At 42.4% G+C, this 25,303-nt stretch overlaps 1 protein-coding gene across 5 annotated transcripts in view; it reads right to left on the bottom strand.

The window, feature by feature from the left end:
• Positions 1 to 25,303, bottom strand: part of Enox1 (ecto-NOX disulfide-thiol exchanger 1) — a 565,092-nt gene that overhangs the window by 335,255 nt on the left and 204,534 nt on the right. For 4 of the 5 annotated variants that reach the window (XM_075949640.1, XM_075949644.1, XM_075949642.1 and 1 more), the window contains exon 3: positions 852 to 953. The exons of the other annotated variant lie outside the window; for it this stretch is intronic. The gene's annotated coding sequence lies outside the window, so the exon portion shown is untranslated. The remainder of the gene's footprint in view (positions 1 to 851; positions 954 to 25,303) is intronic. 5 annotated transcript variants of the gene reach the window in all.

The raw sequence follows: 25,303 nt of genomic DNA, 5'->3' as shown, positions 1-25,303 counted from the left end.
GAAATTGTTTGTTATTGCCTACAGGATAGGCCCAAGTAAGATCACGGCCACATCTGGGAATAAATAGTATAAATAGTACAAGGATGATATAATACTTTCTGCCTAGGTCATGACTGGTTATAACCTTCTGTTATGTGTGGAAGGACCAACCCAAGCCTAAGACCTACCTGACCTCACACATGTCAATATTTGACCTCACAAAAAGACTAGGGTTTCAGTGCTCTGCTGAGATAATGGATAAAGAAACCATACCTCAGCCAAATAAATAGCACATTTGAAGATTTTCAACATTAGAGGCACACAGTTTTCAGGGAAGGAGAACCTTTATTATGAATTAGTTTAGGGATGTAATTTTTTGCCTTGATTTAATCATTCACCATCACCATCGCCCCCATCATCATCATAATCATCAAAATCTAGGCATTTCTGGAATGCCTAGGAAGAGAAGTTAATCCTGGAGCCTATGATATTCTGTAGAGGGTAGGAAATGGCATTGGATGGGGAGAGAGGGCAGTCGCAGACAGCCTAATGACACCACTGGTACTTAGAAATGGGTGCAAGGCACCCTGGGCAGTAAGGAAGACATTGATGGCAATAGGACTGAATGTAAGCAGCACTGTTTGGTTTAGGACAGGATGGCTCCTGCTGTAATAACCATGCTGAACAGGGAAACAGAGCAGTCTATGCAATAACAACATGGGTCCAGTGAATTCAGGGTCACCATCATTCTGACTCACACTCAGGAAGATGGGAGCAGGGAATCACAGTTCTTCAGGCAGCCTGCTAGGCCCTTGGCTGCCCCGAGAGAGGTCAGAAAGGAAAGTTCTTGTCTCCAGAGCTGGAATACTCACCACTTGTTAGGAACCAGCTCACTTCCGGTGTCTGGCCCCCTTTTGATCTCCCTTTTGGGACTCAGCTCTGCTTTGGCTTCTGGTTTTGCAAGCTGTCAGTTCCTGCAAATAATGAGAAGTGGGAGGGGGGGCGGTTAAAGACATTTGGGGCAATGAACAATCAAAGGTACAATTATGAGAAGGACTTGGTGATTGTCACTTAAGGCAGACACATAGGTCTGCTGTTGGTTTTGTTTCTCATTCTAGACCTGGCACACTTCAAGAAAGCGTGCAGAACCTGTCCAAGTGTGCAAATGTCACTTGAATGGGAGGGGCACAGAAGTAATTGCACGCGGGCCCTACTATTGAAACATTCCTGAATTTTGCAAAGAGGTCTCACGATTACCTTTGTGACTCCTGTAAGATTTTTCAACTCTCAGAAAATGTACATAGGATGCAAAGGGTCCACTTGATCAGAGGGGACACATGGACAAATGGGGGCACTGTTACTCAACAGTATTCAGGGCTGTAAGCTTCATAGAAGTGACCTTAATGCCACTAGAAATACTTTTAATTTGATTTTATTTTTTATTTGTTATGTTTTTCTTATGTGCGTCGGTATTCTGCCTGCATGTGTGTCTATGTGAGGGTGCCCGATCTCCTGGAACTGGACTCACAGACAGTTGTGATTTGCCAAGTGGGTGGTGGGACCAGAACCTGGGTCCTCCGGAATGACATCCAGTGTTCTTAACCACTGAGGCATTTCTCCAGTCCCAGGAAATGCTTTTTAAGAGAGTGGCTTCTCTCTAATTCCATATAATTTACTAAGTAATTTTGCAGATATTATCATCTTTGATTTTCATAGTGGTTTTTGTATCTCTAGTTTTAAAACAAAGAAATTGGTGCCCCCCCAAACATGTGGAATTGGTTACAAAGACAAGCTGAAAACCAGGTGTTTTATCTATCTATCTATCTATCTATCTATCTATCTATCTATCTATCTATCTGAGTGTGTATGTATAAAGGGTAAGTATATTACATTATATAATACATATTTACCTTTAATATATATTTATATTATATAATATATATTTACCTTTAATAACATATAATATATATTATATAGCATATAATGATATATTAATATAATTACATATTATAATTGATATGATGATTATAATATAATAATTAAATCATCATATATAATATACTATATATAAATGGTAAATATATATTAAATTATATATAATTGTGTCTGTATGTGTGATATGCATATGTATGATATGTATTATGTGTGCAACATGCCAGTATGCATGTGCCATGGGGGCACATGTAAAACTCAGAGAATAATTTTTAGAAGTTAATTCTCCGCTCCCCCCATTCATGAGTCCCAAGGACTGAACCCAGGCCATAAGTGCCTCCCCTGCTTAGCTACCTCCTTCACACCCTGAACCAGGCTTCCTAGCTCCTCAACCCATGTAGCACTTTGCCTGCTTCCAGAACCAAGCGCAGTACACCTTAGGCAAGAATTACTAGCTTTCGAGACATTTTCTAAAGACAAAGGAGCTTTACATGCAATAAACGGCTCTTCCTTGTATCTTTATAGGATCTGCCTACCGAGACTTAAATGATATTGATGATGCCATTCATATCATGAGATAATAAAGCCTACAAAACAAATCTTGGGTCTGAAAAAAAACAGGTCAAAAGCTAGGAGCACTTAATGTTTTTGCAGAGGAGGGGTGGGGGAAGGGGTAAATTCCTAGCACCCAGATGGCTGTTTTCAAGCCTCTGTATCTCCCGTTCTAAGGGATCTGACACCCACTTCTGGATTCCACAAGCTCCTGCATCCATGCAGACAGCACACATCCTTAGCTCAGGAAAATGTGTGCATACACACACACACACACACACACACACACACACACACACAATAAAATCCAAAAAAGAACAAATATGAAATAGAGTCAGAACCTGCTAATATCCTAAAGCTTTCATAAGTTAAAAAAAAGAAAAAATGAACAACAGCAAAAAATAAAAATGAAAACAGCGCTCTGAGGAAAAGCGCGTTAGCCCAGCGCGTCTCTGGCTGAGCCCTCAGAGTCACAGGAGAGAACTGCCTCCTGGAGAATGTGTGCTTTCAACCATGCTTCTTCTCAGCCTCGCTTTCTGTGGAGCAAACTTTGCTGGTTTCACAAGACTATGTGGGACTTCTTGCTATTATGCGAAACATTCCACTTAGACATGTTGACTTCACTAATTAGTCTATAAATACTTGACTTTTACCCACTGCTTTGGTGAGTGAGATAATTACTGAGGAAAGGCCAAAGCATTTATGGTCAATCAGATGAGGAGAAAGGGAATATGGTCTTTTAGGCGAGGAAAATGTAAAACATTGTGAGGCCAGGCAGAAGCTATTAGCAGGATCAATATCTCGACTGGTACCTTAATAAATCATTGCATCAAAGCCTGACACAGGATGGAGAAAACCCCAGCCTGTCTCCCCTACAAGCCTCTAAATTGGAAAATAAAACTCCATTTAAATTACAAAGACCTTATTGGTATACACGGAATATGACAAGTTCCCAACGCGGCCTCTGGATTCCGGGTGTGTAAAGAGCACTGAATCATCAGCCGGGGAAGAAAAGCAGAAAGACAAAGAGCACAGCCCTTCTCCAGGCTGCACTTTCTAATTTGCAACTAGTAAATATGTATGAATCCGCTCCACTGCAGCTATGGATGACATACTGCTTCCCAGAGACTGCACAGAGCAGGGGAGTCAAAGCAGAGGATGGTTCTGAGTCACAGCCAGCTTTCCCTTCCAGTTAATAGTTCTCAATCTTTCTACCACCCTCCACTTACGTTTCTTAAATTACCATCCTTTGGGTACCATTTCCTAAAATGAAAAGCACTTCGGTAGCAATAGATGCTCACCGTATGGCACGCAGCATCCCGAGCTGAGTTCTCACTGTACCACGAGAGGTGAACAACAGTAAATGTCTCTAACCCCTTAGTCACTCCCATGTCTTTGATGGTCCCAGGAAAACATGCAGACAACTAAAAGAAGTTTCTAGGTGCCAGGTGATGGTGGTGCACGCCTTTAATGCCAGCACTCGGGAGGCAGAGGCAGGTGGATCTCTGGTCTACAAGAGCTAGTTCCAGGACAGGCTCCAAAGCTACAGAGAAACCCTGTCTTTGGGAAAACACACACACACACACCCTACAAAACTCAAAAAAAAAATAAACAAACATGAAAGAAGTTTGTAAGCTTGCCAGTCCAGTTCGTTTTCTAGCCTCAAGACGATTTGTCTTTTCTCACATGTACAAAAGACAAAGAACAATTTGGCAGAGAGTGCTACCATAGAAACCAGACTTCCCCTTGGGGTGTTGTATTTCCTCACATATTGAGACGGCATGGGAGGGGACAGACAATATTTTGACTCATTTTGGCTTCTTACTTGTGGTGTTTAATTAAAATAGTTTTTCTTGAGAATTCAACTTCCTGTGAACCTCTCCAACAGCCGGAAGTGAAAACAAAGAAGAACTCAGGTCTTATGGTGTGTTTAGAGGACTCGCAGCTGGGAGAGCAACAACAAAAGAAAACCAAGTTCCCTAGCAACTCACAATATTCATTTGTGATTAATTAATAAGACTTTTTCAGTTGAGCAAATAATCTCAAGAACTTAAATGTTAGACAGGATCGATGATAATTATATGTTTTTGAAAGGGTCCAGAAGTTTCTAATCTCAAAAGGCTGGACACCCTTGAGGAAGGCATACACACGTAAAAAGTTAACTATCTGGAGATGTGGCTTGTGCTATAAAAAGGTGACTATCAGAAGTGTCATATATGCTTGTGTGTCAACAGCGCAACACGGCAGATTTACAAAAGACATCTCTATTACAAGGCTGTCAGGGAGGGCTCTTAGGAGGTGGCAAAAGAACGAGGCGGTTGTGACTTGAAGAAATAAGGGAAGAAAAGGACACATACTCCAATCAGTACAAGAAGCTTGAAGGAAGCCATATGGAGGCACATGGCCCCAGTAAGAGAGAAAATGAGGAGCGGGTCCACAAGAGCCAGGGCAATGGCTGGACTGCCTGAGTCTCAAGCCTCAGACCTCTTCCTTAGGACGGAGGAAACTTGGAAAGTCAGATGGAAGTTTCTTCCAGGGCCAAGTTCTGGAACATGCAGTGTAATCAAATGAGCATTTCACTTGGGACCAAGAGAGGACTATGTGGGGGGATGTGCTTCAATGAACGAGTCTTTGGCAGGCAGAAAATCTGCTCATCATAGAAAATGGCTTTCAGAAGAGCGAGAAGCAAGCCACAGCTTCGGGGAAGGGATACCAGGAGGAAGGTTGTTTGGGAAAACATTTCCTACCCAGAGCAAGAATGACTGACTACATGAGACAGGATCTCTTGCTCGAAGAGCAAACAGGTAGGGATGGGTACTCGGTACGAGACACAATGTCCAGCCCTCCTCATCCATCACTGCAAAGGCTGCAGCCTAAGTCACTTTATAGCCAAGCTCCTGCCAAGTTCAGCAGCCTGGGCTGAAAGTAGAAGACTTACATTGTGGCTGGAGGTGGAAAACCAAGATTGGTGAGAAGACATCAGGCAAGAGGCCGAGACTGCTGGACCTAAACCAGCTGTCAATGATCGTCATCCACATTCACTCTCTCTCCTATGTGATAAATTTCAGGGACATTGAGGCCTGATGCTCCACTACCGCGCATCACGAGATAATAAGCTGGAGGTGGTAGGAAGTCCCTTACATGAAAGGGCACATGAGCCATGCTGCTCAGAGGGTTATGTCTGTGGTCCATCCCGAGTGCTAGGAAACTAGCCTGGGCCGAACTGCCCAGAAGGTCATTCACAGGACCATTCAGCATCTTTGTCAGGTGACCAGCTCAGAATGCAGTTAGCCCTGACATGATCCTCCACAAGCACCTTTGACAACTGTGGGGCTTTCGGCGCAAAGGCCACCATCCAAAGCACCGATGACAGCATTTGGTGGGTCAGGAGAATTCGGCGGTCGCCAGGCCCAACTATTCCTCTGGGTGTCCTTGTTCAGGCAGCAGCTAATTGGAAAGCGATTAGCAGGCTGCTCACTTCCTTGAGGCACAGCAAGGCTGGACCAGCGAGTCGGCCCCAAGCTTGGAAGGAGCCAGGCTGTTTCTGGAATGGCTCTGGTGTCAGGGGCTGCTGAGTACTTTGCAGCCAGGCCAGCATGAGTCAGCTGCTCACTCTCTGCTCCTGCAGACTCTCCTCTGTGACAGGGAGACACTTTAACTTTTAACTGACATGAATGGGACCATTCATTATTTTGTTCCCCACACTCGCATTTACAAGAGAGTCAAATTAATGACTATAGCACAATTTAGACAGGAGATCAACAAAGGGTACAGGGATTAAAGAGAGGTATATTTTTATAAGAAAGCTCTTAGTTTTGATTTTAAACGGGAAGACTTCTTTTGAGTACCCAGCCAACGAGGTCTTTGGGACTGTCATTTCTTTGTGATAAAGAGTTTTGTTTTCTCTTTTACCACTTATATTCTGTCTCGTGCTCCCTCTTACAGAAGATGAAGTGCAAATAACTTTAGCAAAAGCTTCTTTCTGACCTTTGCCCCTCTTCTCTGGAAACCCACTTGACTTCTACAAGGTGCCACACATAGGGTAAAAATCTAATGCAAGGAATGTTCCCAGCTTAATGCACTTCCCTCTCATCTAAATTTTGCAAATTCACTCCCATCTGGTCTACAGAGTGCAGCTGGACCAGAACAAGGGGACAGTCAGTAGCACGCAGTGAGACATGCCCTCTGGCCTGTTGGCCCCTCAAATGTGCAAAGGACATGGGGCACAAAAAAGCCCCTCCAAACACTAGCATTCTTATTTAAACGTGCCCCCCTGACCACCCATCCCTCCCACTGTGGGATTTTATTTTATTTTATTTTACTTTCGGTGTTCAGTCTCTCCTGGGAGAGAATTCATACTCTGGCTCCTTCCTCACAGCACTGGGAGCCAGCGTCCCCCCACACAGCTCTATTTCATTCAGGGCATGGATGACATATGTGACCCACAGGAAAGTCAAACTCGGGGAGGGGCCACAAGTTTGTCTCTCAGGCAGGACCGCCAACCAATGGAAATGAGTGCTTATTAACTCTGCCACTTCTGCTGTTTTTGAGGTACATGTCAATTACCCCACTCCTAGGTAACTAACCATGAACAAGACAGCGGGGATCCTAGTTGCCAAGAACTTGTGGGTTTGCACACACCTCCCCCCGCCCCCCTGCATCCCCACCCGGGTGAGCTGCCAGGAGTAAAGATAGAAAAATAAGCCACACCAGCCCGGTGGAGCCACACGGGAGAGAGATTTCCGTGTGCAGGAGCCCAGCAAAAATACAGACCCTTATAAATTTTAACCAAGAAATTTGATTTCTAATAGGAATTAAAACATTCTATAAGTAGGGACCACATGGAAACTTAGAATTATTGCTAACTAACATTTGAGAAATACTAGCATAAAAATATCCTTTGTAAGTGTTTCGTACATACCCTAGGGCTTTTCTTGGAAGTATTATATGACAGAAGCAAAAACTTCAATTAATTAAAAAGAAAAAGCCAAGAAATGCCATTTCCATTCCCACCAGTTCCACTGTCTAAATAATCAGCATAAACAACATTCTGCTCAGCCTTGTACAAACCAGCATATATAAATGCAAACTTCGGAGTGTGTGGACCTGTTGGTACCTGTTTAAGGTATTTGGAAGCATTTATCATTCCATTTCAATATACTTATACTACATAAAATATTTCTTGAGCGTTACTCTTTATGATTGGCATAAACCAACTTGTTCTACTTATGGCTGTTGAGTTTCATATGAATTGTCTCTACCAGGCACTACTCTTGAAGACTTTTCTGGCAGACGATGGGCTTTGGGCAAACGTCTACACACAGTGCAGTGATTTACCCGGTGGATTAACCCCTGCATGGACTAAGATGGTGGCATTATCAGGAGACAGTAGAGCCGAAGGAAATAGTTCCCTGCCGGGCATACTCTGCAAAGTTATACCTTGACCCCTGACCCTTCTCTTCTCTCTGCTTCCCAAATACCATGAGGTGACCATCTCTGCTTCTCCACCGCATGCTCCTTGCTCCACCATGAAGACCTCCCTCATCACAAGCCCACAGCGATGGGTCCAAGCAACCATTGACTGAAACCTCTAAAACCTTGAGTCATAAGAAATCATTCTTCCTTTTAAAATGTTTCTTAGATCTGTATCATAGCAGGGAAAGACTCACTAATGCAATGCTATACCACACCGTACTGAACAGCTAGTATCCTCTGGATTCTGCTGGTATACCTTCAGTTTTCTTCCAACTCTTGACTATTAAAAAAAAAGCCTGCAAAATGTTTTAGTGTGGTTGTAACTATAAAGCTGGGATAAAGGCAACTAAAGGGCCTTCGAAAGCATTTTCCCAATCTGCATTCCTTCCCACAGTGTGGCAGATTAGCATTCCATGGTGGCACCCACAGTTTCAGATGTATTTGTTTCTAGTTTATGTGTAGTAGTGTTTTGCCTGAATGCATGTGTAACCACCACATGACTTCAGTGCCTGTGGAGGCGAGAAGAGGGTGTCACATCCATTGCAAGTGAAGCTACAGGGGGTTGGGAATCATCCGGGTGCTGGCCATGGAACCCAGAAACTGCACAGGAGCAGCAACAGGCTGAGCTATCTTCCAACCCTTCACTAACAGTTTAACTGTCACTGGGTGACAACTGAAGATACTGCCTTTTAAATTTCGATTTTATTTCCATCATTAATAAGGCAATTTGTCAGATACTAGCTTTTCCTTTGAACTGTATATTCCTATTCTTATTTTCTTCTGTAGAGCTGATGGATCTTATCAGTTGATACTTTTAAGTTCCCCTTTAAAGAAATCAGCCGGTCATATGTCACAGGTACGACAAAGTGTTTTTCTTAATTTCCATGTGACTACAGCTTCAGTTTGGGTAGGAGCAGGGTAGCCTTCTAGACTTAAAGGCATTTTATTTGTGATAATATGCGTTTGTGTTCATTGCATGGGTGTTCAGTGATTGCGTGTGGCTACACATGCATAAGGGTGCATACCCATGGACATAAGCTGAGACCAAAGGAAGGTATCTGATATTCTACTCTGTAACGGGCCACCTTATTTTGGTGAGACAGGGCTTCTTAGAGTAACTGGAGCAAGCTGGTGGTGACCAGCAGGCTGCAGAGAATCTCCTGTCTCTGCCTTCTACAATGCTGGGGCTACAAGCGTGTGTTTACACCCAGCTTTTTATATGGATGCAAGCCCATGTCCTCATGCTTGTACCTACTGAGATGATGTGGGATTCCCCTCTGTGTGCTGTGAATACCACTGGTTAATACGAAAACTGGCTTGGCCTGATAGGGTAGAACAGAGCTAGGTAAGGAAAACTAAACTGAATGCTGGGAGAAAGAAGGGCGGAGTCAAGGAGATGCCTCCGGAGACAGACACACTGGAACCTTGCTGGTAGGCCACAAGCCTCATGGCAAAATATAAAATAATGGAAATGGGTTAAATTAAGATGTAAAAGCTATACAATAAGAAATTGGAGCTAATAGGCCAAGCAGTAATTTAATAAATACAGTTTCTGTGTGGCTATTTCAGGGCTGAGCAGCCGGGAAGTAACAAGGGGCCTCTTACAACACTGAGATGCTCCTTGAGCCCCTGAAAGGCATTTTAAACAATGCATTACTTACTATAAAAAATATTAGCCTGATCCCAACCGTGATATGCTCTGACTAGGTATTATGTTTGTCTTAGGCACCAAGGTCACCAGAACTCAGTAGTGAAATTCCAAGTTGTATACAGTCACTGCACACTCTGTACAGCAGCCCCTCACTCCCTGACAGCCACTTCCTGCAGTCCAGGAGCAAAGTCCTTGCTCCTTGTATCTGCAAGTCACTTAAGAGTCACTCAGCCATATCTTCCTTTATTTATTTTGTTGCTTCCCTACCAAGCATGTAACCAGAGGACAGATCCAGAAATTACTGTTTTATTATAAGACAGTCCAGGAAGGGCCTAGGATTACCTTTGCATCTCTACAAGTGATGAGCCAGGTTTTCTACTTCAGGGTTCAGTGTGCTAGCCCTATCGCCTACTGGGCTGTGCTCTGTGTGGGGCACTCCTCACACTTACCATCAGCAGGCAAAGAATGCCAGGGAACCAGGCAGGCAGCCAGGAACTCTCCCGCTCTGTGTGTGAGAGCCCGTGAGAAGCATAGCAGGTCCTACAGACAGGCTGCGAGTTCCAGACTCTGACTCCCTAATTGGGTAAGTGCTACTGCTGGGCCTCACAGTCCTCATCCACAGGATGCGGACAGGTACCGGTGACAGGGAAATGAAAGCAGCAACACGGCAGGTGGGCTGTAGCTGACAGGAGTGGTGCGGAGGGGTCCCTGAGAGGCACGTGAGAGCTTCTACTAAATGTAGTCTGGGAGTACACTAATCACAAACACAAACACCAAGACTGAGAGTGTGATGGCGGCTGACAGGCTTTAAGACAGACATGGACGTACTACAAGCCATGGAAATGGGCCCTAAAGGGGCAGTCAAGAAATACAGGAAGATGGGTTGACAGGACCTGAATTAAGAGGCTTTAAATAAGCAAAAAGTGGTGTGCCTTTAAAGACAGAAGAACCCAGTGGTAGCACGTGCCTTTAATCTCAGCATGTAAGAGGCAGAGGCAGGAAGATCTCTGTGAGTTTGAAGCCAGCCTGGCCTACAAGAAGAGCTAATTTCAGGGCAGGCTCCAAAGCTACAGAGAAAGGCTGTCATAAATAAATAAATAAATAAATAAATAAATAAATAAATAAATAAGTAAGTAAGTAAGTAAGTAAAAGATATAGACTGAAGAACTTCAACAGAAACACTGCCTGACCTCTAAGCTTTCCTGAGTGCCTCTGGACAGAAGGAGCCTTCCTGCGAAGTGCAGATGACCAAGAAGTTAACCTCTCAGAGGCATTCTGTTTGTTTAAATAAGATGATGTTTACTTATTCTTGCCTCTCCGCTAGGAAAAGGAATCAGCTGCTATCAGAACAGCTAATCCTGAATTTATAAAGGAATGCTGTTCCCTGAAGTTTATCAGAGGAATATCTGAAAAACCTGCCCCACAGAAACACTGCTGCACAGGCTGGAGAGCCCTGTAGCCCATCACCACACCAGCAAGGCGGTCCTGATGCTGTTACAGATTGCGGGGTTTCTCAGTTACAGCCCAGGAATGCTACCACCAGCTCTGCTACAAGGCAAAGGCAGAGCAGCAAGGTTTGCTCTCTAGGATCCTCCATCTTAGCATGGCTAAGAGTGTGGAGAAATCGATGGGGCAGGCCACCGAGCACTGAACAGGGAATAAATTGCTTCAGTGGCAGCTGGTAAGGAAACAGGGGTGGTCATTGCGCCAGGTGGATGACTTCTCTGAGAAGACCCCCAACAGAGAGCAACACAAGAGCAGGAGGCTGAGGCTGGAGAGGGGACAAAGGGGAGGTCAGCCAGGCTGGAGCAGAGTGAGGAGAAGGCAGAGGCAGCCCTGGTGAAAAGCATCCCAGCATGCTACATGTGCGTGAGTGACATTCCCCAGCTCTTGGGACAAAGGAAGTAAGGCTTGGCCTTCAGAGGCTCTATGGCCTGGGGCATTCTCTCTGCAGGACCCACAGGGCCTGAGGATGCCAGAACTCACTGGGAAGAAAGTGAAAGGGTTCCATACAGAAAGAGTCACAAGTGGCTCCTACCATTAGCACCAGCAATCAGAGCTCTCTGGGAACTGGGACTGAGAAATTTCCACCCTTGTGAACAGGGTTTTATTGTTAAGGGGTGTGTAGGGGGGTGGAGGTAACCTGTTTTTGGTTTACTAACCTTGCTTGAATTTTTCAAGTTGGTACAATGGACAAAATCACTTGGGACAAAAGTAAATTCAAGAGTGAGATTTTGGCAAACCAAGACCACGGGAGCCAAGGCAGTGGCTGGAACTTCACCTGCCTTCCTAGATTGCTATTTAATATGTGGACAACAACCTCAATAAAGGACCCCTGGGTCTGTCCAAAAATTAAACCACTGGAGGACAGAAAATGACTCTCAACTTTTACAGTATTTTTTTTTTCTGTCTCATTGGTTGAGCTTGTTTTTAAATGTTTGTAACTACCGAGCATATTATAGTAGCAAGTATCACATGACTGGTGGCCACTGTGATTAGGAAATTTAAGAACTGCCTATTTTCATGAGCCAAGTTGCATCGGCACATTTTGCTCCTAAAATTACTTTCTAATACAAATGATGAATGTAAATAAGTTGCTCCGGGGAGGTCAACATCTACATGTTTTCCCCATTTGTTGTTTATTACCATGAATTAATATGCCAGATGGCATTTGACAACAGATTATTTTAAAAATATTTTTAAAATAATAAGATCAAATTTACTAGGAAGTCCTATTGCTTTCTCTTTTTAAAAAGATTTGATTTTCATTTTTATTACGTGTGTGTACATGTTGAGTACAGTTGTCCACAGAGGCGAGCATCGATGCACCTGAGACTGGAGTTACAGGCCATTGTCAAATGTCCCATGTGGGTGCTGGGAACTGAACCTGGGTCCTCTGTAAGAGCAGTACATGCCCGTAAACACTGAGCGATCTCTCCAGCTGCTTGCTACGCTCTTTCTCAAAAAGGCTGACAGTTTCACGGTTACAAGGAACACAATTCTACTTCTTACAAATTCTAGGTGTCCTTAAGATTTCAAATATAGCATTTTTTTTTAAAAAAAGAACACTCCGGTGACGAGGTGAATGAATTCTGTAGTTTCTTAAACACATGAATTTTATTCTACTTGATCTTCAAGAAAAATGAACACCGTGGATAAATAAACATTTATTATTTATGGTTTTAGAATATACAAATTGGTATTCTCAATGTCAAATGTCATGTCTATCTTCTGTTAGGATGTAATTGAAAAAAGATAGTCCTTGTAGCTGAAGCAATACAAAGATAACACTGGATATTTGGGGAACAAATTAGTATTTCTGAAGGAAAACAAGCAAGGCTAGAACTTCAGAACTGAGCCATGTGGACTGGTATCGGAGAAGAGGAGAACACTTAGACGCTCTTGTCTCCATTCTCAGAAGACAGGTACAGGCTGCTGTGTGGACACTGAATGCTGCCCAAAGACCCACACGGGAAAGCCTGTAGTCCCAGAGAGTCCCAGGTGGAGAGTGGGGAGAAGCCACAGGAGGTGGAACCCTGTGGAGGGGCTAGTTCCCTGGGGACATGTTCTTATGTTTTCCTTGTTTGTTTCCCTGGCTCCAGATGTGAGTCTGTGGTACCTTCTACTTCTGCCACACCACAGGGGCCAACAACAGATCCAACAAGGTGAGAATAAAATCTCCAAAACTGTGGTCCAAAAGAAGCATCATCTGTCCCCTCAACAGGTTAATTTGTCTCACGCATGTCATTATCAGGATGGAATGCTAACAAGTTCAACAATTTGCTGAAATATGCCTATAGTTTACATGAGGTGAGTTTAAATGTTCTTGTTTATACAGAGGGATTTGCAAAGTATAAACTCCCGTGAAATGAAAGGATGGGCCATTATTATTTTTGGAGTTGAGTTATTTGAAATTCCTGTGGCCTAACCTCCACCTATTATGTTTCCAGTGACCTTGTCCAGACTATCTAAAATACGAACAAGCAGAACAACAACATCCTCTTCCAGAAGCAGACACCGCCAAGCAAAAGTGTTGCTCTGTCCAAGATATCAATTTGTCTATTCATAATTTGAACAAAGCACCTCCATGCCAATTGCAGATTGGGTTCTCCAAGAAAATTTAAAACTCATATAGACTAAGGGGAGAAAGTACAAGTGAGGACTCCTAACACTTCAGTGCCTGGAGGCTGGGAGGGGAAACATGAAAGCAAATCTTACCCATAGGGCATCAGAGAGTCCTCACTGGCACTTAGAATAGCCACCAGCGTACACTTTTTAATAGGATGACAGCTTTAAGAGCTTCTCCTCAACACCAGCATTCATTTCTCTGTTTCTCCAGTTCCAGGGACACTTGCTTTCCAAGTGCCGTACCAGTGAGGAAACTCCCCCCTCCCTCCCCACGCGTGCGTGTGTATGTGTGTGTGTATGTGTGTGTGTGCGCGCGTGTGTCTCTCTGTAAGTGTGGCTGTGCCCGGTGCTTGTGTGGAGGTCAGAGTACAATCCATCTTGGTTCCCCTCACGTTCATCTTATTTACAACAGGTCTTTTTGTTGGTCCCCACTGCATACCCTGGGCCAGCTGGCCTGGGAGAATCTGAGGATTCTCCTGTCTCCAGCTCCCTTCCAGCTGTGGTGTCATAAATGTGACCATCTCACCAGCTTTACGTGTGCTGTTGGGATTCTGAGCCATTTCTCAAGCACGCAAGGCAAGTGCTTTCCCAGTGAGCCATCTCCCTAGCCTGTGACCATCTCACCCAGCTTTTAGTGTGCTGTGGGGATTCTCAGCCATTTCTCAAGTTTGCACGGCAGGCATTTTCCCAGTGAGCCATCTCCCCGGCCCAGTGTTCCTTTTTAAAACCTCATTTTCCCTCTAATATTGTTTTTAAAATAATGTGATATTCAGCCCAATGAGTTCTATCATTCTCCCTTTTATCTAGCCATTTTAGCATGCTTTTAAATATTTAATGTTTTAAAATGAACAAAATTGTATCCAATAAACTCCTTGCCTAAAGCGCTTTGTTGAAAATTTTTAATTACTTGAAATGATTAATGTAACACTCAGAGATCATTTTACCTCTGCTTAGCTGTGCCCTAGAAATTAATTAATTAATCTTACAGAAAGGAGGAGCATGAGAGTCATGAATGATCAAAATTTTAAAGCACGAACTGAAGAGCAAAGGAGACCATTCCTGAGGAAGGAGTCAGTGCTCACTCAACCTGCCCTTCCTCTGGCCCTCCCCACAGTCCACAAGGAGGAGAAACAGCATTTCAAAAGTAGATTTGTAAATCATGATAACAAGAGTCGGGGGTTGATTATGTAACTTCCCACATTTTTGCATGTAAGACCCAAAGTTTGATATTTTTGGAATCGCACAATGCCTTTTCCAGGTTTCTTGTTTACAATAAACTTTATGGCAGAATATTTCAATTTATGAATTCCACCCAGGCTTCTTTCTAATGAGAATACAGCCTGTTTGGGTATTAAAGCATCCTGACATTTAAAGTTGTTTACTTTGGGCCTCTAAAAACCACAGAAATGTTCCCCTGCTATAAAAATTTTGATCTATGATACTTGAAAAACATAATATGAAAAATCCCTAGGCAATGAATCTTCCTTTGTGGTAGAACAACACTCCTTTCTCACTTCTCTGACAAGTGGCGGTGTTATTTACAAAGCTGACTTAGATAGGATGACACATAACTATAGCCACATATTTTGGTCAAAGCTGTCAAATAAACGTTTTACCTTGAAAGGCTAATTCAAAAGCCATTTTCCCTTACCGTGGTGTATATGGTACCTTCTAGAACAAACACAGGCCCAGGACACATACACTACTGATGGAGAATGATCCTGGCTTAAAATTTTAGCTGTGCTAAAGATGTTGATCAGCAACCATGCCAGGATGTTCCTACAAGAAAGCCAGAGACCCACCCCCCCTTGATCATTCCAGTCGCCAAATGGGAGAAAAATCAGATTTCAGCCAAACCAGTGTGCCAGTCTGTCAACCTCTGTTCAGAAACATTTTCTTAGATGGGCTAACTCCACTTGACCTTCAAAGGGTCAAAGCAGATTACAAGTTGATGAAGAAGAATTGCAGAACAAATACCAAGCTCCTGAAATGCTGTGTCCCTGACAGAGACACCAACTCCACACTTGGCCATCCTTCCATCCCAAAGGGGTCTTAATCTCCAGTGTCATAGCTTTCTCCATCTGCTGCGAGTCAAGTTCCGGCACGGGGTGGCCAGTTTCTGATCATTATATCATCATTATCTTCATTCCTACAGCCATCAAGTTTTAAAAACTCATCCTAATGATAAGACTAAACCCATTGCATTCAAAAGTCAATTTCTGTCTCCTAGTGCTTGCTATCACTGGTCTGACTGAAGAATGACAAGGCTAGACATGGCAAACAATCCAAGGTGGTGATTTTTATAATGTCTATAACCTACGAGAATAAGCCTGTCAAATCCTCTGTGCTTATAGCATGGGTAGGTAGTAAACACTTATATTTCAGAAAACCATTGAATAAATTGTGCTACGCCATAAAATGAAGCTTTAAGAGACAGTTAATGGACACAGAAGAGTTCGGTGTCCTTAAACATGAGTGTGTTCCTTCCATAATCCACCCGCCACTCACATCTAAAACAGTTCGATGGCCTATTAAACGGTTCCCCTCCAAGTCCACCTTCCCCCTTTCTAGCTCTCACTGCTGTTCAAAAAGCCTTTCTGTAAACACTGTTAGCTCATATGGGTCCTTTCCAGATCCTTACTTCCTTAATCTAATTAGGATCTCCTTGAACATATAAAAACAATCACAGCACGTAGAAGAAGGAGCTAAGATAAAGTGTAAAGGAATTTTGTTGAATGAAATGATAGAAGAAAATTTCCCAAATGTAGGGCAAGAAATGGACATCCAAATACACATGACTAGAAAAGAACCTCTCCATGACCTATCATAGGCAAAACATTAAAAAATAAATGCAACAAAAAGAAAAAAAAAGGAAACAATACTCAAAACCACGAGGGAAAAAAATACAAATTCACCTATAAGAGAAATTCATTCCAATACCATAAGATCTCTCATCCTAATTCAGGAAATTATGGAATAATATATTTCAAGCTCTGTCAATAGAGATTATTATACCCAGAAGAATAATCTCTTAAAATGATTAAGAATAAAATTATTAAGAAACAAGCACAAATAAGGACTATTTATAAAAACCAAGGCAGCACTGAAAAGGTATTTAAAGAGATATTATACACAGAGAAGGAAATATGGTTCCACATACCAGACAATAAGAAAGTCTACATTGTTTAAAAGAATAGGTGGGTAGAGGAGTTTGTGAAGAAGTCCATAATTTCCAATCCAGTAAATCCCTAATACTAAAAGGGAAAGAAGAAGAACAGCTGTCAAAAATCCAGATAATAGGCCAACTAGTTAATAATTATGTAGACCTTTGTGTGCTTATTTGGGACTGAATGGCTGTGGGACCAGGCAGGACCGAAACTACTGTCAACAAATGGCACCAGCATGGACAACTAAATCCACTTAAAACATCAGAGAGTTTGGGAAGGAATTCTAGACACACAAGAACAGAGTCAAGCATGTCTCATGTAAGAGAGGTTTCCTGACTGGGCATTAGCTGTAAAAACCTTGCAGCTGTTTTCAGACCACCCACCAGCAAACACTTAAATGGTGTTTATGAATAGCTGACATCCTGCTTCTTGGTGGTGGCAGGGACCTTCAAACTCCATAGAGTTGTGGCGATAAACATTGTTCCTGCCAGTACCTCTGCCATGAAGCTAGACTCTCAGAAAGCTAAGGAATGGGGTGGATCCAGCTGTCCAAGTCCCGATTTTAATCCTAGCATATCACTTAGCAAATTAGAGACTCATGTGGTCAGAAAAAGAGAGATATATAGTAAAGATAGATTCAAATGACAAAAAAAAAACTCTAAATGGTTTAGAGTGTGTTTAAAAATATATGTAGGCTTGGGAGAGAAAAGAAAAAGGATAAAGTCCTTAAGGGAGATGACACACACCTTTAATCCCAGCACTTAGAAGGCAGAGGCTGACAGATCTTTGTGAGTTCAAGGACAGCCTAGTTCACAGAGTAAATTCCAGGACAGTCAAAGATACACAGAGAACCCCTGTCTCAAAAAAAAAAAGAATTAAAAATAAAAATGAAAGAAATAGAGTTTAAAATAAAGCCATGTAAAGATGGAAAATAAACAGAGAATCTGGTTACTATATGTTATGGTGTTGTCTTTAAATTGTTTGATGGCTAAGGAAGAAACAAGAGCTGCTAAAAGACATTTGATTATTAACGCTACTGGGTTAATCCAACATATACATTTTGAAAATGCCTTGAATTCAAAATTTAAGTCAAAAGATATGTTACTTTGAAGAAGAGGTTTTGCTTTTGCTTCTACAGGAAATGAGAGGCTGTGGATTCATTCTGGGCTAAGAAAAATCAGGTTTGATTAAGGAAGACCCCCTGAGGAATCTCCGATACGAGCAAATGACTCAGATGTCTGAGTTCTACATCCAGAACAGCCTTAAGACTGCTGGGTGAGATGATTAAGCCTCACAGAATATTCCAGTCAGGGCTTGACCATAAGATCTAATCTATATGGGAAGTAGAAAAAGACAAGATCTCCTGAGTAAATTGGGAGCATGGGGACTTTGGGGAAAGGTTGAAGGGGGTAGGGTAGAGCCAGGGAGGAGAGTAGAGAAAAATATAGAGCTCAATAAAAAAAGGAATAAAAACTTTAGGTCCCTGTAAGATTATCAGCACTCCCAATCAGCAGGAAATAGCCTGAAAAACTATGCCCACATTTCCAAAAAAAAAAAAAAAATTGGGTTATGGATATTTACCTTTGTTTAGAGTATTTGTTGCAAGTTGTTAAGGATAATGGTCTGGAAAAAAAGCTAAACAAAGAAGATTAGAATCAGAGTTCTTGTTTTGAACAAAGGGGTAGAAATTGCTGTGAGACAATGGTCTTGCATTATGTGAATAAAATGCTGATTGGTCAGTAGCCAGCAAGGAAATATAGGTGGAGTAACCAGCCAGGAAGTAGAGCTAGGTGATGACAACAGGAGAATTCTGGGAAGAGGAAAGGCTCAGTTTGCAGTCGCTACCCAGACACAGAGGAAGCAAGATGAGACTGCCTTGCTGATAAAAGGTACCAAGCCATGTGGCTAACACAGACATCACAGAATCATGGGTTAATGTAGGATGTAAGAGTTAATAAGGAGCCTGGGCCAACCAGGAATTAATGTAAGCCTCTGTGTGTTTCTTTGGAACTGAATGGTTGCGGGATCAGGCAAGACACAAACTACTGCCCCCACCCAAACAACTAGAAAACAACCAAAATAGACAAACAAACAAACAGAACCCACAGGAAACAGCAATCCCATCAAATAGTAGTCTTAAATGCAAATGCTTCTGTTCCCCAAGGGAGTCTTACAAAGTGACTGGCTAGGATGAAAACCAAGGACTAGGGATCCCTTGTCCTTGAGAACTGCCCTGGGTACACTGGCAAAGCGATTCAAACACTCAGAGTCAAACACTAAAATCCAACTCTCAAGCAAACCGGAGACATAAAGAAGCTGCTGTCCACTCACGTCCAAAGAGTACACGTCAGGCCAAAACTACTTAAGAGAAAAGGCCTCTGCATGTCAATACATTTGTCATAAAGACACAACAGCTGTAAAAACACACTAAGGAGTAGGCTCTCGATTTCATAAAACTAGCAATAAAAAGCATGAAAGTTCAGATAGATCCTGGCATAATAGTAACTTTTTCTTTTTAAATGTTTTTAATTGTAATAAAATTACACTACTTTCCTCCACTCCTTTACTTCCCTCCAGCTCTGCCCAGGTACCTGTCCTCAAACTGTTCCTGTGACATCCCACTCTCAAGGCAACAGCCTCTTTTTCTTGGTTTATTGTTACATATATGTATGTCTGTCTATGCAAAAATAGATATAAACACAATCTGCTGGGTCTTATTTTGTTGGTGGTGTATAAATGGTTTCAAGACTGATTACTCTGTATCAGACACTAATATGGGAGCTCAACCCTGGGAAGGTCTAATTCTCCCAGCAATCAGTAGTTGCCTCTAGTTCTTTGGGGATAGAACCCCAAGAAATTTCTCCCCTTCCCTGTTAACATGTCCATTGATAATGTTCTGGTTCTATTTGTGCAGCCATTTTTAGGAGAGACGGTTAAACAGCAGACTTCCTGGTATTTTAACTCTACTGTTCTTCTTCCCCGCCTTTCCATGATGCTCCCGGAGCCACAAAAACTAGGGCACAAGAAAATCATTAGCAAATACGAGAATGAGAAAATCAATTCCTTTCCTATTAGCAAGAGGAACACCAAAAAATTACACAAACACTGGTATACCAATACACTTTTTGTTTTCTTTTTGAGACAGGGTTTTAATATGTAGTCCTAGCTATCCTGGAATTATGTAGACCAGGCTGACCTCAAACTCACAAGAGATCCATCTGCCTCTGCCTCCTAGGTGTACATGTACAATGTACATGGTCATTAACAAAAGTGAGAGAGAAAACTTTTTAAACTCCTAAATCCAAATGAAGATGATAGCAACCTCTCAGAGATAAGGCAGTTCTAAGAGGAAAGTTCATAGCTATGAGTGATTTCAGGGGGGAGGTAGAGAGTTTAGATAAATAATACAATGATGTAATCTAAGGATCAAGAAAAACAAGAAGCCCAGCCCAAGTGCAACAGGTGGCAATCAGTAATAGACTCGGGCAGAAATTAATGAGATAGAAATTAAAAAATCAATACAGAGATTCAGACAAATAAAGATTCAGTCATTTGAGAAGATAAACAAAGTTCATAAATCTCTAGTTAAACTAACCAAAACAAGAGAAAAGACCCATAGCAGTAAATTTAGACATGGCAAGGCAGTTGCTCCAACAGATTTCTAATGACGTCTAAAGATTCATTAGAGAATTTTTTGAAATCTCCCCAAAGCTGGAAAATCTAGAAGAGTTGGATGAGTTCCTAAACAAATATGACCTATGAAATCAGATCAAGAAATTATAAACAACATCAACAGACCACTAAGTGAGCAATGGAGACGCAGCAGTATTTGAGAGCTTCCCCACACAGAAAAGTCCATGACAAGCTTGGCTGGTGGATTACACTAACCTTTGAAGGAAGAGCTAATGCCAACACTTCTTTAGCTCTTCTGCAAAATGCAACAGCAAAGAACATTACCGATGGATTCTTCAAAGTTAATACTAAACTAAGGCCCAACCCAGATAAGTGTATTAACAGAAAAAGAAAAGCAGACCAATATCTCTGATGACCATAGACGTAAAAATTCTCAATGAAATACTTGCAATCTGATGTTAAGAATACATTAAGAAGATTCTACATCATGAACAAGTTGGTTTCATCTCGGGGATGTGAGATTGGTTATTTGTGTTTGAGTCAATAAATGTAATAGATGGTATTTATTATCTGACTTCAGGACAGATAATAATTCCAGAGGCCTCTCAATAGAAACAGAAAAGACATTTAACGAAGGTCCAGGTAAAGTTCTGGAAAAACCCCACCTAGATATAGAAGAAACATATCTGAACACAGTAAGAGCCATACTGTTAAAACAGAACACAGCAATCAGCCGGGCGGTGGTGACACACACCTTTAATCTCAGCACTCAGAGAGGCAGAGGCAAGGGGATCTCTGAGTTCGAGGCCAGCCTGGTCTACAGAGTGAATTCCAGGACACCCACGGCTACACAGAGAAACCTTGTATCAAAGAAGAAAAAAGAAACAACAACAACAAATACAGTGATCATTACAGCAAATGGAGAGAAACTGAACATTCCTTTTGGAATCTGGAATGAGAAACTTCCCACTTTAATTCAATATTGAGATTGAAGTCTTACCTGGAACAGCAAAAGAAAGAAATCAAATGGATACAAACAGAAAAGGAACAAGTCAAACAGCAGAAGACACGATCCTATACTTAAAGGACTCTACATGCCCCACTAGGAAACTTTAAATCTAAGGCTTTCAGTGAGGGAAAAGATGGAAGATCCACAAACATATCAGTGTTTTCTATATACCATTAACGAGCTTGCTGAGAATGAGGGGAAAACAACCCATTCACTGTACTTTCAAGAAGTAAAGACCAAGCCCAACAGAGAGGTCTCCTCAATGTAAACTTAAAGACGCTGGAGAAAGCAACTGGAGAAGATGGAAAGGCCTTGCACACTCATGGACTGTCAGGGTCAGTGCTGTGGAAATGGATGCATTAACAAAATTGCACTACAGCTTCAATGCACAAATATTCCAACAACATGCTTTACAGTACTAGAAAAATAAATCTTAAAATCCATACAGAAACAAAAAATAGAATGCTAAAGCAATCACAAACAGACAAAACACCCTGGGAGGCATCACCATAATCATCTCAAGGGCTGGAATGATAGCTCAGTGGTTAGAGCATTGCCTGCTCTTCCAAAGTTTCTGAGTTTAATTCCCAGCAACCACATGGTGGCTTGCAGCCATCTGTAATGAGGTCTGGCGCCCTCTTCTGGCCTGCAGTCATACAAGCAGACAGAATACTGTATACATAATAAACAAACAAATAAATAAATATTTTAAAAATATATTATTAAAAAAATAAATAATCACCTCAAATTATAGCCCAGAGTCTATTAACAAAGACGTCACGACACTGACCGAGAAAGAGATGCACAGGCCAATAAAATGTGTAAGCAGAGGATGCGGAAGCAGACTGCACAGCTACAACCACCGCATTTGTGTAAGTAGAGGATGCGGAAGCAGACTGCACAGCTACAACCACCGCATTTGTGTAAGTAGAGGATGCAGAAGCAGACTGCACAGCTACAACCACCGCATTTGTGTAAGTAGAGGATGCGGAAGTAGACTGTATAGCTACAACTACCACATTGGACAGTGGGCTCAAACACATGGGACAAGGAGCAACCCGTTCAACAGATTTTTTTTGGGGGGGGGGGGACTAGATGCACACTTAAAGAAGAATGAGCCCGATCTGTATCCCTCACCCTGTAAGAAGCTCAATTCAAAGTGGATCAAAGGCCTCAGTATAAAACGTGAAAGACTGAAACCCTAGAGTAGAACACGTCAACGGGAGCATAGGAATGACCTTCCTGAAAAGAGCGCCAGTAACTCAGGAAATGACCAAGAAAGGACAATAGGATTGTGTAAAAGCTTCTGGGTAACAATGGAAATGGTCAGCACGATGACAGACACCCTGTGGAATGGAACCCATCTTTCCAATTACACCCCAGACCTGGACCAATGTGGAGGATACATACAGAACTGTGGACACCAAACCGACGGTAGGAAAGCCCCAGTCTTCCCATCAATGAACGGGTTGGTGAAATGAACATGCATTTCTCAAAAGAAGCAAAAGGGGCCAATACATAATTCAAAGTATTCAGCACCTTTAGATTTCAGGGAAAAGCCTATTAAAGGTATTTTGAAGGACTAGCAAGAGGGCATGTAGGGCAAAGATGCTGGCTCCCACGTTTGACTACCTGAGTTTGATTCCTGATACCCATATGGTGGAACTGAATATCACAAGTTGCATTCTGATCTTCACGCATGCACTGTGGCACCTCTACACACACACACACACACACACACACACACACACACACACACACACACAGGGGGGGAGGGGAGGGAGGGAGGGAGGGAGGAAGAGAGAGAGAGACTCAAACACACAAGGAAAACCTACTGATGGCAAACACTGACGGGGATCTGAAGAAAGGCTTCTGCTGCTGAGGCAGCAAAGGAGACTTCACAGCAGAATGTGGGGGAGGATTAGAAGGAAAACAGGGACAACAACTTGAGGGACATGAAAGCAGAAGGGAGGCTACCTGGGGGAAGGAAGAGGCCAATGGGGTGGCAGGGGAAGTGAGTGAGGGAAGGAGACCAACAAAAACATGTATGAAAGTGTCATATGGAAATCCCTCCCTTCAGAGCTCAGGGATCCCTGTGGAAGAGGAGACGGGAAGGGTAGGATGTAAGAGCCAGAGGGGAGGGGGCACCAGGACAACAGGGCCCTCTGAAGCACCTTAGCAAAGTCATGGACTCATAAGGCTGAAGCAGCGAGCACAGGGCGGACATGGGCCTGTGTCAGGTCCTCTGCGTATGTATTATAGCTTTCGGTTTAGTGTCTTTATTGGACACCTGAGTGTGTGAACAAGTGAGTCTCTGATTTCCTGGTTTTCTTTGTGCAACTCTGATGTGATGGTTTTGCTTAATCTAGATTAATAAATAAATATTAGATTTTATTTTGTCATCTTTGGCTATTAACTCTTAGAAGCGTGTTCTTCTCTAATGAGAGACACCAAGGCAGTAAATCTGGATGGAAAGGAGGTGTGGGGAAACAAACTTTTTTAAAATTACTGATGGAAAAATTAAGCATAGTATAAAATTTATATCAATAAATCACTAAAAGAATGTTATATCTTTCCAAGAAAGAGGGGGAAAAAAGAAAGTGTCCAAAAAAACAAACAAACAAACAAACAAACTAGAAGCACCATAGCAACATCAGCGAAAGAACAGATAAGAGCAGCTGATGAGTGGGTAAACCGATAGACAAATCTCCGATACGCATCGAATTGTCTTCACTACTCAATTTAACAGCTAATATTTATTTATTTGTGTGTGTGTGCACGCACGCACATGAGCACGCGCATGCTCACCAGCCACAGCACTGTGTGTGGAGGTTAGAAGACAACTTGCAGGAACCAGTTCTCTCCTGCCACGTGGATCCTGCAGGTTGAACTTGGGTTGTCGGGTTTGGCAGAACGCACTTTACCTGCTGAGCTGTCTTGCTGGCCCTAGTGGTTTTCACCTTGAAACTCTTGATTTTATACAAGACGTTGTCATGGAAGATATTCCTGGCAGGATGCTACGGAAAGAACGGGAGCCCCGAAATCACTATGTGCAGAAACGGATGGAGGCAATGTCTCATTATTCAAACTTCTCCTACTTAGAGAATGAACAGAAAACTCTTCAGCCTAATAGGAACACTCTTTCTGCCCTGGCGCAGCTTCAGACCACAGCTCTCCACCCAAAGCCACCTGGGCGTGCCATGAGGCTCCGAGTGCTCCAAGGGTTTCCTGTCTTTTCACACACGTTCATTTGTTAACTACTTGAGAAAACTCAGTTTTAAAAACCAAGTTCGTAAGTGGCCCTGCACCACACCCGGGAAAAAACTAACCATTACCTTCCCTGGTAGCCTATGCCTCCTTCCACAAACATCTCTAAAGTCACAGATGTCTGTGATTTTTAACCACTTCAAACCAGTACCTAAGAGCCTCTCACGAGCGAGATCTTTACCACTGCCTCTGTTTTCTTTCCTTTTTCTTTCTTTCTTTGTTTATTTATTTATTTTCTGAATTGGTGGGGGGGGACGGTATCTCATGTAGCCCAGGTTGGTACTGAACTTGCCACATAGTTGAGGACAACCTTGAAGTTCTGATCCTCGTGGCTCCCTCTGCTAGGTGTCTGTTTCTTTAATACCCAACGTTGTCCAAGACACTAAAAATAACCAAGGATGTCTTCAAGACTTTCTATTTGGGAAGCAAATAGAATATTGATGACTTTAACCAAGAAAGGAAATGAAAAATAGGAAATGATTATAGTATAAAATATAATTTGTTTCACTT

The sequence above is a fragment of the Microtus pennsylvanicus genome, chromosome 15 (assembly GCF_037038515.1).
Source record: "Microtus pennsylvanicus isolate mMicPen1 chromosome 15, mMicPen1.hap1, whole genome shotgun sequence".
NCBI classification, from domain to species: Eukaryota; Metazoa; Chordata; class Mammalia; order Rodentia; family Cricetidae; genus Microtus; species Microtus pennsylvanicus.
Note: the sequence above shows the minus strand (reverse complement) of the source record. Positions and strands in the feature narration are given on the sequence as shown.